At 35.9% G+C, this 15295-nt stretch overlaps 1 long non-coding RNA gene across 1 annotated transcript in view; it reads left to right on the forward strand.

The window, feature by feature from the left end:
• Nucleotides 1-15295, forward strand: part of LOC106149009 — a 69850-nt gene that overhangs the window by 42100 nt on the left and 12455 nt on the right. The window contains exon 2 of the long non-coding RNA XR_001234885.1: nucleotides 7451-7535. This is a non-coding gene — a long non-coding RNA (uncharacterized LOC106149009). The remainder of the gene's footprint in view (nucleotides 1-7450; nucleotides 7536-15295) is intronic.

Genomic DNA, 15295 nt, shown 5'->3' on the forward strand with positions numbered 1-15295 from the left:
GGTGGTATGAGTCCGGCCCACACTCGGACCCAGGAGCCCTGCCGCTCCCGGAGAACTCGCTGCCAGGGCGCAAGGCACGGGGGGCTCTGATTAAAATGTTTTTGTTGTCTTTCTTAAATGACTGTCTACTGGTTCTTCTCCTCAATGTATTTTGAATTTTATTTTAATTTATTATAAAGGGTACTGTACATTTAAGTCAAAAATACAAAGGTTAGTGAATTATGATTTTATCAATCTTTAATTTTTGTCATTTTGGTGGATTTATAGTGATATTGATTTGTAATCTTAGCTTGCATTTCCTTGATTTACTGCTGAAATTGTGCAGCTTCCACAGTGTTATTGGCTATTTTGTTTTCTTTTTTTGTGAAATAGCTATGAAGTCTATAGGACTGCATCTTTAAAATTGATTTGTTGTAGCTCTCTAGGTTTATGCATTATTTTTTGTAGGGTGTGACATTGATATTTTCCTCAGTTCCATAACTTCCTTATTTGCTTTTTAATAAGTGAAGGTCTTTCAATAGAAGTTCTTAATTTAACTGTAATTTATGATTTGCTTCCTCTATGATTAGGACTTTTTCAGTATTCAATTAACTTTAATTCAAGGTCCTGAAGGCATATGCAAATACTTTCATCTAGGAACTTTGGCATTTCCTACTTCAAACTTCAAATCCATCTAGAGTTTATTTCTTAAATGTTTAATGATGTAGGGCTCTAGTTTCACTTTCCTTCCCACTTGGATGTGCAGTTGACTTAAAACCATTTATTGGGAGACTCTCCTTTCCTCCAGTACTCTGCACTGTAATCTTTATTATAAATTAAATGATCGTATATGAGTGACCTTCTTCCATCATTCTTCACTTGGCTGTATTTGTCTACTTGTCTGTCTCTGATGGAATACCTATTTTATTACTATAGCTGCATGTCTAGTTAAGAAGTATTCCCCCTTTTCATCATGGTTACTCTTTTTTTGTTGTATCATCTTGGCTATTCTTGTTCTTTGCATTTTAGTATGGTATTTAGATTGTCAGTTTCAAGGAGATTGTGGAAATCTAAATCCATAGATAAGTCTTGAATCCATGGACAAATTTTCAAAGAACTAACACTTTTGTATACTGTATAGTATATAAAAGTATACAAAGAGTTCCATGTGCTGCTTAAAAGAATGTGTATTTTATTGGTTTGGGTGGGATACCCTGTAGGTGTCTATTAAATCCATTTGCTTGAAGGTTTAGTTCAACTCTGATTTTTTTTTTTTTGTTTAATCAATTTATTTATGACAGTGGGGTATTCATGTCCCTCGCTATAATTGTATTGGTGTTTATTTGATATTTTATGTCCAGTAGTGTTCATTTAATTAAGTTGGGTGCACTGTTTTTAAGGGCATATATGCTTAGAATTGTTTCTCCTTCCTATTAAATTGTTCCCTTAATCAATATGTAGTAACTTTCTTTGTCTTTTCTGTTCAGTTTTGACCTGAAGTCCACTTTGTGTATAAATAGGGTAAGTATTCCTGTTTGTTTTCAGGTTTCTGTTGCATGACATATTGTTTTCTATCCTCTGTTTTGTCGTCTCTGAATTTCTTTTTTGAGTTGTATGTGTTTTTTGTATACAGCATACCACTGGATTTTGTTTCTTGATCCATTTAATCTGTGTCTTTTGATTGGGGAATTGAGACTGTTCACACTGAGAGTTATTATTAAAGGCATTAGCTTATTCCTGTCATTACATTATTTTCGTGTTGTTTTTTCCCTTTTTTCCCTTCCCTTCCACTTAATTGCTCATCTTACCTGGTAAATTCATTCTTCTGGACCTTTTGACATTGTTAGCTTCATTGTTTTTTTCGAGAATATCCTCGAGAAGCTTTTGGAATGGCAGTTTGGTGGTAATGAAATTCTTTAGATTATCACGGGAATATCTCATCTCTCCATCAATTTTGAAAGATAAATTTTCAAGATATATTAGTCTGGGTTGAAAGTTGTTTTTTTTGAGGGGGGTTTGAAACACTTTACTGCAAGCTCTCCTGATCTTTAAGGTTTGTGTTGAGAACTCTGTTGTAATTCTAATGGATTTTCCTTTATAAGTGATTCATCACTTTTTTAAAAAGTTTATTAAGATTCTGATTTTGTGTAGGACTTTTTAACTATGAAGTGTCATGGAGAGGTATTTTTCTGATTATAACTAATTGGGGTTCTGTATGCCTCAGCTATCTTAAATGCTTTCTCCATATTTGAAAAGTTTTCTCCTATTATTTCTATCAATAGGATTTAAATATCATTTGTAGTTTCTTCTGATATTTTCCCTAGTTGCAATTAATCTTAGATTGATCTTCTTTGTGTCTTCTAGCAGCTATTGGATTCATTTTTCATGTTTTCTTATGTTTAAGGTATCTCTTACTAGTTGGTTACCAACAACAGCCTGATCTTCTAGTTTTGACTTTCTGTCTTCATATTGGTCAGTTCTGCCCATAATTTCAATAGAATTATTAATCTCATGAACTTCTGCTTTACACTTTTAATGGATGCTAAATTTTTTCTGTAGTGGACATTCACATTTTTGTTCAGCTCAGCTACCTTTTTATTGGTGTCTTCTGTAGACTCACTGATTGTTTTATTTCCATTATCTTTTCAGTTATATCTTCTTTCAACTTGCCAAGCACCTTATTGGTCTGCTTTATAAAATATCTACTCTGTTATCACTTCAATTAATTCTGCTATGTGGCTCGTTATTTTCTTTCCCTCAATACCTCATGGATCAGCTTTGGGGCATTTGGGAGTTTTTAGAGGCATTTTGCTGCCTTGTCTTCTTGTCTTTTTGTTTTGTTCTGAAGCTTGATTATAGCGGAAGACTTTGTTGGTAGTATGGAGACATTTATTTATTTATTTATTTATTGAGACAGGGTGTCACTATGCAGTTCAGCCTGGCTTGGAACTCACTATGTAGCCCAGGCTGGCCTTGAACTCATGGTAATTCTCCTGTCTCAGCCTCCCAAATGCTGGGATTATAGGTGTGCACCACCATGCTTGGCAATGACCTCTTTTTTTTTTTTTTTTTTTTTTTTTTTTGGTTTTTCTCCGGTACCAGGAACCGAACTCACGACCTTGCGCATGCCAGGCAGGCGCTTTTGCCGCTGAGCTAAATCCCCAGCCCAATGACCTCTTTAGTTAGTGTCTGCTTTTCAGTGGTATACTCTAGGCATAGGTAACTATATATGTTTGCCTCTGTCCCATGATTCAACCATCTCCATTCATTTGGGAAAGGAAACTGCAGTGTATTTGGCCCAGTAACTGCTTCTCTGGGAATGGGCCATAGTATTGGTAGTGACACAAAGGCAAGCCAGTTATTGGCCTACAGAAAATAAAACAATAGCAACAGCTGTGTCACCTTGGTAATAGCAAGAAAATCAGAAAATAAACACTAAAACAAACCAAATGTTGACCTACAGTAAGTAGCTACTAAATGCAGCCATATACTTCTACTAATGATAGAACACAGAGTTTACTAACCATCTAAAGAGTCATAAGGCTTGATGTTTATACTAGGAAGGATAAGGGGGTGGGGAATCAGAGAATGGAGAAAAATAGAAGTTGAAAAATTAATCAATAGAAGATGAAGAGGAGGGAAAATTGAGATAAAGGATCGCATTGAGGAATAAAAGGAAATTAGCAGTACTAGATATAAGTAACAGAAAAAAACAAAGAGAAAAGAAGAAAAAACAGAGAGTAAAATGAAAGAAAAAAAGAAAATAAGAAGAGAAAAAATATAAAGGAAAAAGAATTTAAAATGCAATCTTCCCAAAAATAATGAAAGGAAAACAAAGAAAAAATTTTGAGTAAGATAAATCCTTTGTCTTTTTGACTGAGTGAGATTCTTTTTCTAGAATCTGCAGTCTTAGAATCCAGCAAGTCCTATTTTCTCTGCACATTGTGGCCTGTGAGTTTGTGAGGTGGCCAGTCCCTTCACTTTTGTCCGGAGACCCTTCTGTCAATACATCCCAGTCGGTGGCAAACATCCAAGCCTTGCTTATGTTAGTAGATAGAGAAAACAATCAGATCACTGGTCTCTCTTGAATACAGGCAGTGGGCAGAGATTCAGGCTGACTGTTGGAGTTAGTGCCAACACTTTCAGGTCCAGATGCCTCTGAAAGCTACACTTGCTGGGCTTGATTTCTCACTATGGAAGGTAGGGCCCATGTTCTTCCTGGCCTCAGTTTAAATTTATCAGGGGGTCTACGCCTACTCTGCAACCTCTCCAAGGCTATCTCCCATAGCTGTCTCTCAGCCAGTCACTGTGGGAGGGTAGCACTGGAAACCCTAAAGTGGCTTTTCCAACTGTAGCCTTGTGCAAAGGAGTCACTTTTAGAGTAAATTCCACATTGCTTTTATACTTTATAGTAGCTATAGGCTTTTCTTGGGGCTAGTGCTGTTGGCTCAGTCTGTTATTTCTCCCTGAAGACTCCTCTGGCTTATTGTCTCTCCTGGGGTGTTGTCCTCATTCACAATCACGTCAGGCAGTTGGTTGGTGCCTCTGCTGCTCTGTGACCACAGGGAAACAAAACACAGACAGGCCTGGAGTTGGTGGGTGTTTAACACCTTGATGACACTGAGTTTCAACTTCACTAAAATGATTATACCCCCTTGATTGATTTAGGTCTTATTTGATTTCTCTCATTAAGTTTTGTAACCAGTTTCTTCCTAGTCATTTGATATTTGGATGTTACTATAAATACTGTTGTTAATTGATTTGCAGTTATTTATCTATTATTTAGAAACAGAATTTGTAGATGTTGATTTTGTATCTAGATATATTGCTAATATTGTATTAATTCCAATAATGTATCTGTATATACATTTTCTAGGTCTGCAGGCATATCTTTGTTTTTTTTTTTTGTTTTTTTTTTTTTTGGTTTTTCTCTGGTACCGGGAACCGAACTCACGACCTTGCGCTTGCCAGGCAGGCACTTTTGCCGCTGAGCTAAATCCCCAGCCCCTGCAGGCATATCTTTGTAATTGGTATATATATGATTACTTTAGACAAGAGAGCCAGGGCAGACTTTTATGTGGAGAGAATATGTATATATGAATGTATGTATGTATTTATTTATTTTTGTCTTTTTGAGACAGGGTCTCACTATGCAGTTCAGGCTGACCTTGAGCTCACTTTGTAACTCAGGCTGGCCTCAAACTCACAATGATCCTGTGGAGAGAATATTTCGAAGAAAACTTGCTTCTAGTTTTTCAATCTCTTCTCAAAATAGAGACCAGCGTGACTTTTGAAAATATGACTCATATTGTGTCATGTACCTAACTTTATATCTTCTTTGATATTTTGACTTCTTTTCTTTTTAACTGATTGTCATTATGAGAGTTCTGTTATACTTTTAAGTTTTGAAAAATTTATAAACCTATGTAACCAACACCACAATAAAAATATAGAACACTTGTGTCATCACCAAATATTTGCTCGGGCTCTTTTGCAGGAAGGTCCTGACCCTTGGTCCCACATGACTACTAATTAGATTTCTGCTACTCTGGATTAGTTTTGCACATTATATAGTTTTATATTTAGAAAATCCTTCAGTATTTGCTGTCGTGGTTCTCACTTGTTTTGCTTAGCATGATTTTGAAATTTTGTGAGTTTGCTGTGTCTCAGTAGTTCTTTTTATTGCAGAATAGTATCCCATTATCTTACATACCACAGTTTGCTTATCCTTTCTTTTTTGCTTATCCTTTTAACTACTATGAATAAAGCTTTTAGGAATAGTTATGTCAAGATTTTACATAAGTACATGTTTAATTCTCTTCAGTAATTTCCTAAGAGTGAAATTTCTGGTTAAAAATATTCTCCAATGTGTTTGAACCATTTCACATTGCCGTAATATATGAGTTTCAGTTGCTACACATTTACACCATCAGTTTGCACTTTCCATCTTTTGAATATTAACAACTATTGTGGCCTACCAGCAGCATCTCATTTTTGTTTTAATTAGAATTTCTTAATGACTAATAATGTTGCACATCTTTATAAGCCATACGTGTGTCTTCCTTTGTGAGGTGTCTGGTCTGATCTTTTGCTTACATTGCTTCTTTAGTTGTGTTCTTTATGCTCCTATTAAGTTCTAAGAGTTTTTTTATATATTCTAGATATGAGTTCTTTGTTGTATATATGTATCACAAAAAACTTTCCCAGTCTTTGCTTTGGCCTTTCTAGCTTATTATGGACTTTTTTTTAAGAGCAAAAGTTTTAAATTTTTCCATAGATAATCACTTCTTTAAAATGGTTCTTTTTTGAGTATCCTGTTTTAAGAAACATTTGCTTGCTTGAAGGTTACAAAGAGTTTTTCTTGTGTCTTTTCTGGAAGTTTAATGATTTTAAAGTTTATATTCAGGTTGATGTTCCATTTGGAGGTGATTTCTGTGCAGAAGGTGAAGTAAAGGCCAAAATTCATTTTTTTCACATGGATATCTAATTGTTCAGTACTTTGAAAAAATAATCTTTTTCCTCTTTGAATTTCCTGGATTTCTTAGTCAACAAACAAATCTCTGCATATGTATGTGTGTTTATATTTCAATTATCTATTGTGGTCCCTTTGTTTAAATTTATATTTATGCAGCTTCCACAGTATCGTATTGTAATTTTACTTGGAATATATTGCCAGGTTTTGTATATTGTGGTGATGACATTAGAATATATAAAGACAAATTATGGCAGTACTGAAATAGTTTTTTTAAATTTTTTTTTTATTTTAAAAATAAAAGGAGGAAAACATTAACAGACAGACAACCTTTTACAAAATAGCAAAAGAACAGTACAGACAATACAGAGTTACAAACAAAGTGGTAGGAAATTAACAATGCTTGTTGTACTACATATTGATATAGTTTTGTTGGCATTCTTGAGAGTATATGTGATCTACCTCAACATCAGTTCGATCATGGACATTTTTACTGGCCACTGAGGGTGGACTAGTTCTGCTAGTGAAATTTAGTGTCTTAATACTGATTGTGCAGGCCATATTCCTTTTATTGCAGCCACTATTCCAGTAGATTTTTTTAAAATTGTGATCTAGAATTCATATGAAAATGTTTCTCAATGTTTAAATGAATTTTTATTATGCTAAATACATTGACTTTATAGCTATATCCTTCAACAACAGCCTCCAAAGAGATAGTTATACAAGGCATGATCTTTGTGTTTGAATCTTTTATAAATATGAATGTTCTCAACAGTGACAACCTCATTCCAAACCCCCTGTACATAATTTCTTTAGGTTTGCATGAAGTAGATTGCTGAAATTGGATTTTGAGGCCAAATCACTTTCTAGGACACCTAGTTAGCAAAATCACTTTAAGTACATGGCCTCTTGCTTAAATTTTCTGAAATAAATATAATTGCCCATTTATATTTACTTTTCTCTCTCTGTTACTTCCTGACATTCATGGTTTCTTTCCAGAATCTTTAAGACCTAGACTGGGAGAGATGAGGCACCTCTATATAACCCTCCTACCACATCAAATTCATCTGTAAACCAACAAAAAGTAAGTGGAGAAAAATGATGCTCATGTATTAACTGTTTACTAATTTCTGTTTATCATCATTAGCCTGGTTTTTTAATTTTCATTAAGCTCATTCTGCTTTCATTAAGATTCTAATTATTTGCTGACTAATCTGCTCTATAATTTATATTACAATATTCTGTGAATCTGTGGTTGGTTAGAATGGTTTATCTACTTTAAACTGATTGCCATCCTACTATTATTAGCATCATCTGTAGAGTCAGGACACCTGAGTTGTCTCTGTTTTTCTTCTAATTGTGTGACCTTGCATACACATCTTTCTGAGGTTTGGTTTCCTTATTTGTTAGATGAGAAGGTTGGCTTAGATGATCCTTGAGATTTTTCTAGCTTCAATATTCTAGGACTAAAAATTGATTAAATTTCCTCATTGGAAATTCCAGTCTTAAGATGGACTCCTCTACTAGAAGATTATATGTGGTTCTTTGATTTCTATAGCAGATTTGCTATGCATGGGTGTATCATACAGATGACGTCAAATAGATTGTTGTAAAGAGTACAAGGTCAGTAAATTTACAGCAGCCACTTGGATGGGTTACAAATAATGCATGTATTGTGTCAGTAAGGAGAAAGAAGTTCACACAGTTGTATTAAATCACTGTCACTATATTTATTGCCTACCTAGAGTAAAACAAAAACTGTTTTGTCACATTATTATTTCTTAGATAAAAATATTTTGCAGTACGCTCTCTGCAACTACAGAAAATGAAACTATTTCTCCATTTCTGATGTTTTTCAATAATAAGAGATCATCCCCTTGGAGCCAATAATTCTCACATCCACTAGAAATTTTAACTTTGTATTTTAGGACTTTTTTGGAGTAAGTCTTATGCAGGCTGGGTTACTGACCAGTCACTGATACTGCCAATTTAGCAATATGAGAGTAAGAATTGTCTTTCATAGAGAATAAAGTGATTGCAGTTCCTCACCTTCTCACTTTAGATAAGAAGCCTTCAAATGAAATGTTTCCATGAGCCTTCTGGGAATTTAAATTCTTTTTATGGAACATTACAACCAAGAATAATCCAAACTCTGCTTTCCTTGGTAAGGCTGACTCTTACTTTAACTGCTCACATAACCTCTTGACTCTTCTTCTATGTGACATTTTCTATATTCTATATTAATAAAATACAAAACACCTTAGCAGTCAGGGTTCACTCTCACAACTATCACTCATTTATCCCGAGAGAGTTGTAGGCATTGTTCTATACACTTGACAACAGTCATCTTCATTAAACCTATACAATAGTTATGGGAATTTTGGCTTTTAAGAAATAAGAATGATGAGTGAGGTTAAGAAGTTTGGCTATGGGTACTCAGAGTTGGAGCTGAGTAATGATCTCAGCTCTGTGACTTAAAAGCCTTTGCTTTGCGCTGGATCTTAGGAATAGTGCACAATGGTGTACTATTTGAATATGAAAGTTGTCCATTGTGCATACAGGCTTAGGTTGGTTATAGATTAAGCAATGAGATATGCTTCATCTATCAAATTTAAAGGCTCAGTCATTCCTAGTTATTTGTGTTTTTTCCATGAATATTACATTCTTTAGAGTTATGTATGGTATCCTTTTACTTTTTCCTATTAAGCCCACCTCCTGCAAATAATATCACAGCCATTCTTACTCATGGTAGTATATGGCCTTTAAAGAGCTTATTTTATTCTCATCTTTGGATTCTTTCATTAAAACTTCAGCCTCTGATCCATGGTCAAAGTTACAGAATCATAAAATAAGAAGGCATTTCTGAAATTATGTGAGAGTATAGTTTAACTTCAAAGAAGAGGAACATAAGTCCCCAAAATGTTGAATATTACTCATATTATGCAACAGGAAAAGTTTTTCAGTTGTTTAAATTGTTAGAGAGAAAAGGAGATTCTTATAATTAAAGTTACATTTACTCAATGGTATATAATTAAGTAATAGATTCACTTCATGTTTTCTGAAGGTAAAATAAAAGTTGAAATGTTGCTGTCATACTAAATACTATGTGTAAAAGGATATTGTACTTAACATTGTGGAAGGTTAATTTCTGGGGTCAGGTTCACTCCGTATGCCTATGGAACCATGAATATACTGTCAGGCTTTTCATAGCTGAATAGAAACAGATTAAAGAGGGTGACCATAGGTTTCATCTGACTGGACCCTGCACTTTTGATAATGGTTGATAAGATAATTCAGTGCAACTCTACGACTTAGAATTGCTAGAAAAGTTTGGAAAAATTAAAATATCTGCTTGAAAGCATGGGAAAACTTACTAGGTGATAACAAATTATGGGGTCAATCTCTAGAAGAAGTCAGAGTGCTAAGCTTATCACTTGGATCAGTTTTCCTTTTAAGAATTATCTGCTGGTTATGAAAGAAGTAGAAGATAGAGTTGAAAAGTACAGTAGTCCTTCTTCCCAGCTTTGTGGAACCAAAGGGACAAAGCTGGAATCAAAGAAGTAGACAGAACATGTATTGTTATTTAGACTATATAAAGAACTACAAATCAATTAGTTAAATACAGAAGACGAAATAGATTGTGAGAGACTTCAGAAAAGAAGATGTCCAAAATGAATAGCATTACATAGCTACTCAGGGTATAATCAAGAAGCTGGAGAATAGCAGGTATTGGTGATGATGTGGAGGGAATGTAACTCCAATATGGACAGTTCAACTGTAAATTGGTACAGCAAACTTTGGAACATAGTTTGGCATTATTTTAAAGATACACACTTTTGGCAGAAATGGGTGTACTTGTGTACCAAGAAACTTGCACAAAAATATGGATACTAATGTTATTTATTACTCCAAATATCTCATCTACTCATTCCTGTCCTTCTTCTAGGATTCCAATTATGTATATCTTGTAACTTCCAATGTTGCCAAATAGTTCCTGGATATTCTGTCGTGGCTTTTAAAAAATTTGCATAATCTTTTATTATTAAAAATAAAATTTCATCTCTGTTGCAAGTCATACTTTCTGTAAATCTAGCTGTTAAAAAATCTCTAGATATGCCATCCCATCTGCCCTCTGACCTCCCTGCCAGTGACATCATGCCTCAGCTGCAGTCAGAGTCCCTTCAACGGACAAAAGCAGATTCAACCACATGGTCAGCGGCACACCGTGTGCTCTCAGCCTGCCTGCCAGAGCCGTGGCACCTGGAAAATTCTTTTGTTATATCATGAAGTTTGCTGACACACTGGCCCACTCCAATGACTAAGGAATCCATCTAGGCCATCCTTCATATCTGTTACAGTATTTTTTAATTTTAGCACTTCCTTTCAATTTTTAGAGTTTCTGTACCTCTGTGTATATTTTCTTACATTACCCATTTATTCTTTTCAATTAGTTTTATTGAGATATAATTCACATATCACACAATCTGTCCCTTTAACTATAAAATTCAGCAGGTTTTAGTATATTTGCAAAGTTTTCCAATTGTCCTTCCAAACTATTTTAGAACAATTTTTGTGATTTCCCCCCCAAAACCACATATCATCCCCTTACATCCAGCCCCCAAAAATCATTAATATACTTTCTGTCTTTATGGGTTTGCCTATTCTGGATATTTTGTATAAATGGATTCATGCATTTGGTCCTTTGCTCCTGGCTTCTTTGACTTAGGATAATATTTTCATAATTTATCCATTTTATAGTAGCAATTACTTGATATCCATTTGTGATTGCATAACTATATATTTACCCCCTCCATGGTCCTGATAGTTCATAATCTTGCTATATAGATAATTCTAGAGGCTCATGAGCATCCCCAGTTGTACCTTCTGGAGCTGAATTCATTTTTCTGCCCTCTGGTTATTTCAGTTCTCTGGTGTTTCAGCTTCTCTTCATCTTTGCCTTTTCTATCACCTTCTCTCAGTATCTTTATTCTTCTGGCTTCCACTCACCCATGATTTCTGTTTCACAGCTGCTACTAATTACCCAGATGAATCCCCTACTTCCTTCCCTTGCCTACTTTGTGCTCTGTATTCTGTGTTCTGTTTTGTGTTCTGTATTCTGAGTCCCTGGAAAGGCTGGGTCAGATTCAATGTTCAAGCACCAGTATGGAGTAACACTGTTTGGCAAACTTCTCCTGCCTCATGAACCGCAGAGGCTGTTGGCTTTCTTCCCTTCTACCATACTGAGGAAGGAACTTGGGTGAGGCACTTGGCTTCCTGGGTCCTGAGCCCATAGTAATTTATGATCATGAGTGGACATTGTGGCTCTCACAGCATATGATACATTGTCCAACATTTGGAAAAATGTTTAACTGAGAAGAGGTCAATCTTGTCAAGTACTAGACAAGTTGTAGAAAGAATCACAAATCTGTGTTTAGACAGGAAATGATAGGCTAATCTGTCAAGAGATCAGAAGGGATTTCAGAAGTCCTAGTTTTCTTAGGAAAAAAGAAGTTTGCTCCGACTTCAGGGAAACCCCACATCCTTTCTTCAGAGGTAGTAGATATTTTCAGAAATGACAAGGAAGCTGAAAGACAATATTCAGACATCAGCACTTTTGTCCTTACCAAGCACTGGCAATAACAACCAAGAGCTTTGACTAGAATGTTTTCAGCAAATGCAGCAGCAGTGCACCTGGTAGAGTAAGCATAAACTCCCTAGTATGCTAGCTGTACAGTGTTACTTTTGTGTGACCCGGAACATTCATTAGGATTTCATGAACAAAGTCCTCATGGTGATATTTGATGTACGCAGATACTTTTCTAAACTATAGTGAAGAAGCATCTGGGAGTATTTTCTGTGTCTGTAGTTGAAATTTCAGATAAAGAGATAGTATCAGTTATAATCAATCAGAAAGGAATCCTTTTAAGAAAATATCCTGAGCCAAGAAGTACGTAGTTCCTGACTCAGAAGAAAACAACATTTTCTTCTGTTGTGTACGGTGGTGCACGTCTGTAATCCAAGCACTCTGGAGGTTGAGGCAGTAGGATCATTGAGAGTTCAAGGCCAGCGTGGGCTACATAGTGAGTTTAAGGCCAACCTGAACTACATGGCAAGACCCTGTCTCAAAAACAAAAACAAAAACAAAAACAAAAACAAAAACACCAAAGAAATAAAATAAAACAAAAAGATTGTCTTCTGAGGAAATCAGAGGGAAAGAGCCTCAAACAAAATCCTTGGAAGGGCTATAACATAAGCGTGATAGGCAGAACTTTCTGGAAACTCTTTCAGATTTAACCCTCCCTAATCCCTGGGCCTGCAGTATCTGATGGAATATCACTTCCTTGATGGGGTTATGTTCTATGGTGTTTTAAATATCCAGAGGGTTATGTTCTATGGTGTTTTAAATATCCAGAGGCTACCATAGCAAAGTACCAAAAACTAGATGGCTTCAAACAACAGAAATTTATTACCTCACTGTTCTGGAGACCAGACATCTGAAATCAAGATGTCAGCCAATTCATACTCTGAAAATTTGATTAGAACCCTTCCTGGCCTTTCCTAACTTCTGCTGGTGATGGACAGTCCTTGACATCCCTTGGCTTTCTGCTGCATCAACCTGGTCTCTGTCTCCACTTTCTCATGTTCTTTTTGGGTGTCTTCACAGCATCTTTTCTTCCAGTGTGTTCATCTCTCTGTTCACATTTCCCTTTTCTATGAGAACATCCATCATGGTGCTTATATATATTCATCTTTAAAGACCTGATTTCCAAATATGGTCACAGATTGTGAAGTACCAGAGATTAAGACTTGAATTCACCTTTTGTTTTGAGGGAATACCTTCAATACATAACATTTTAATGCATTTGATCTTTAAAAGGGAAGATTGTTCAGCTGAGCTTAATATAATCAATCACAGAGCCTTCACAGGCAAAGAAACCTTCTCTGGCTGGTGGCAAAAGAGAGAGTCAGAGAAATACAAAGCATGAGTAGGATCTGATGTGCCCTTACTGATTTGAAAATGGAGAAAGCCATGAGTAAAGGAATGTGGGCAGCCTTTACAGCAATGGGTGAATTCTGGCTGGCAGCCAGTAAGGAAAGGGACTTCAGAATTACAGCTGCAAGGAAAGCAGGACTGCCAACAACTTGAGTGATTCTGAAAGTGAATTCTTCCTCCAAGCCTTAACACAAGAGCTCTCAGCCCCATCAACATGGTGATTTTGGCCAATGCAGAGAGCTCAGCTGAGTCCTCTAGACTTTTGGCTATATAGTACATGGATATTTTATGAAGTCACTAAGTTTATGGTAATTTTTAACACAACAGTATAAAATGAGTACAAAAAGGTATAGAGTGGTGTAAGTTCCTCTCTAGAGCTGATGGTAAGAATTCGGAACTATTCTTAACTGACATTAGAATCCTCTACCTTCCAAGAGCTGCTGACACAGAGTTTGGGACAGATTTTGACTAACTGTGGAAAGATATTCTGGCAGCTGCCAAGAGCTAAGGGGCAATTCATGAATTTGCTGTGCTGTTAATAGGCACCTGAAGCCACCCTTGAGCCTAGCTCACGGCCGCTGTGTGATAGTACCAAAATAAACATATTGACAGAAGCTGTCACTAGTAGCAATGGCTGCAGGTTGAAGAGACCTTTTTAATTGGAAACTTCTAGCCTTTTTATTTTACTACTCCTAGAAACAGAGGAGTGCTATAGATTAGGTAAGTGTATGTCCCAGCAATCACGCTGGAGGTGGAGGCAAAATTCAGCAGTGTAGAAGCCTGAGTTCTGAGTAGGGCAAAGAAGAAGCCTTATCACAAGAGCTCAATACACACAGGAGAGTCCAAGCCTGTAGTTAGGGAGCAAAGAGATCCTCAAGAGTCACTTGGGACCCATTGGATATATTGATGGTTCTGCTACAGTAAGTAAAAGTGGGCTAAAACTCCATACGTGGCTGGACTTCCTTATTACTTGCAGAACTAGAGCAGCTTGAAAATCTTTAAGAATCTCCCTTGGGCAAGACTCTCAGCTTGGACCTAATGCTGTTAGAAACCAGAATTCCTGTATCAGTGCAGAATCCTTGAATTCCATCTCATACTCATATTCTTAGCCATTTAGCTCATTCATATGAGTATGAAAAAGGAGTACACATTTACCTATTTCCTTGGATTCTTCATTTATTTTTCCAGTCATTTTTTTCTGGAATTTGGTATTTTTTATCATTTTTTTCACTTTTATTAGAAAATGTTCGCAGTACATAATGATTACATGCATTGTGGGGAGTTGGTATGTACATATAAAACATTTCAGATTTTTTTCCCTTCTCCCAACCCCCTTTTATTTTTCCTGCATCAGATTATTTTAATTATTTGCTTGTTTTGTTTTGTTTTTTGATTTTTGTTTTGTTTTGATTTTGGTACTGGGAATTGAACTCAGGATCTTGCACTTGCCAGCCAGGCGCTGTGGCACTGAGCTGTATCCCTGGTTTGCTTTTTGAGACAGGGTCTCGCTATGTAGTTCAGACTGGCCTTAAACTCACTATCCAGCCCAGGCTGGCCTTGAATTCAGAGTAATTTTCCTGCTTCAGCCACCCTGGTGCTGGGATTACAGACATGTGCCACCATGTCAGGCCAAATTATTTTATATATAAGGCTTTATAAAGTTAATTATCATATTACCTAGTAAAAAGAACCTAGAGTTACTATTTACACAGGAAGTAAAGATTATACATTCTATTGTGAAATAGAATTTGGCTTTTTTTTACAGTTTAAAATTGTTTCTATAATGCATACAGTGAATGTGATGTGATAGAAATGAGTTGTTATGGATAGCTTTATTTCAATTGCTTAAT

The sequence above is a fragment of the Chinchilla lanigera genome, unplaced genomic scaffold, assembly GCF_000276665.1.
Source record: "Chinchilla lanigera isolate Chin_1 unplaced genomic scaffold, ChiLan1.0 scaffold00003, whole genome shotgun sequence".
NCBI lineage: Eukaryota > Metazoa > Chordata > Mammalia > Rodentia > Chinchillidae > Chinchilla > Chinchilla lanigera.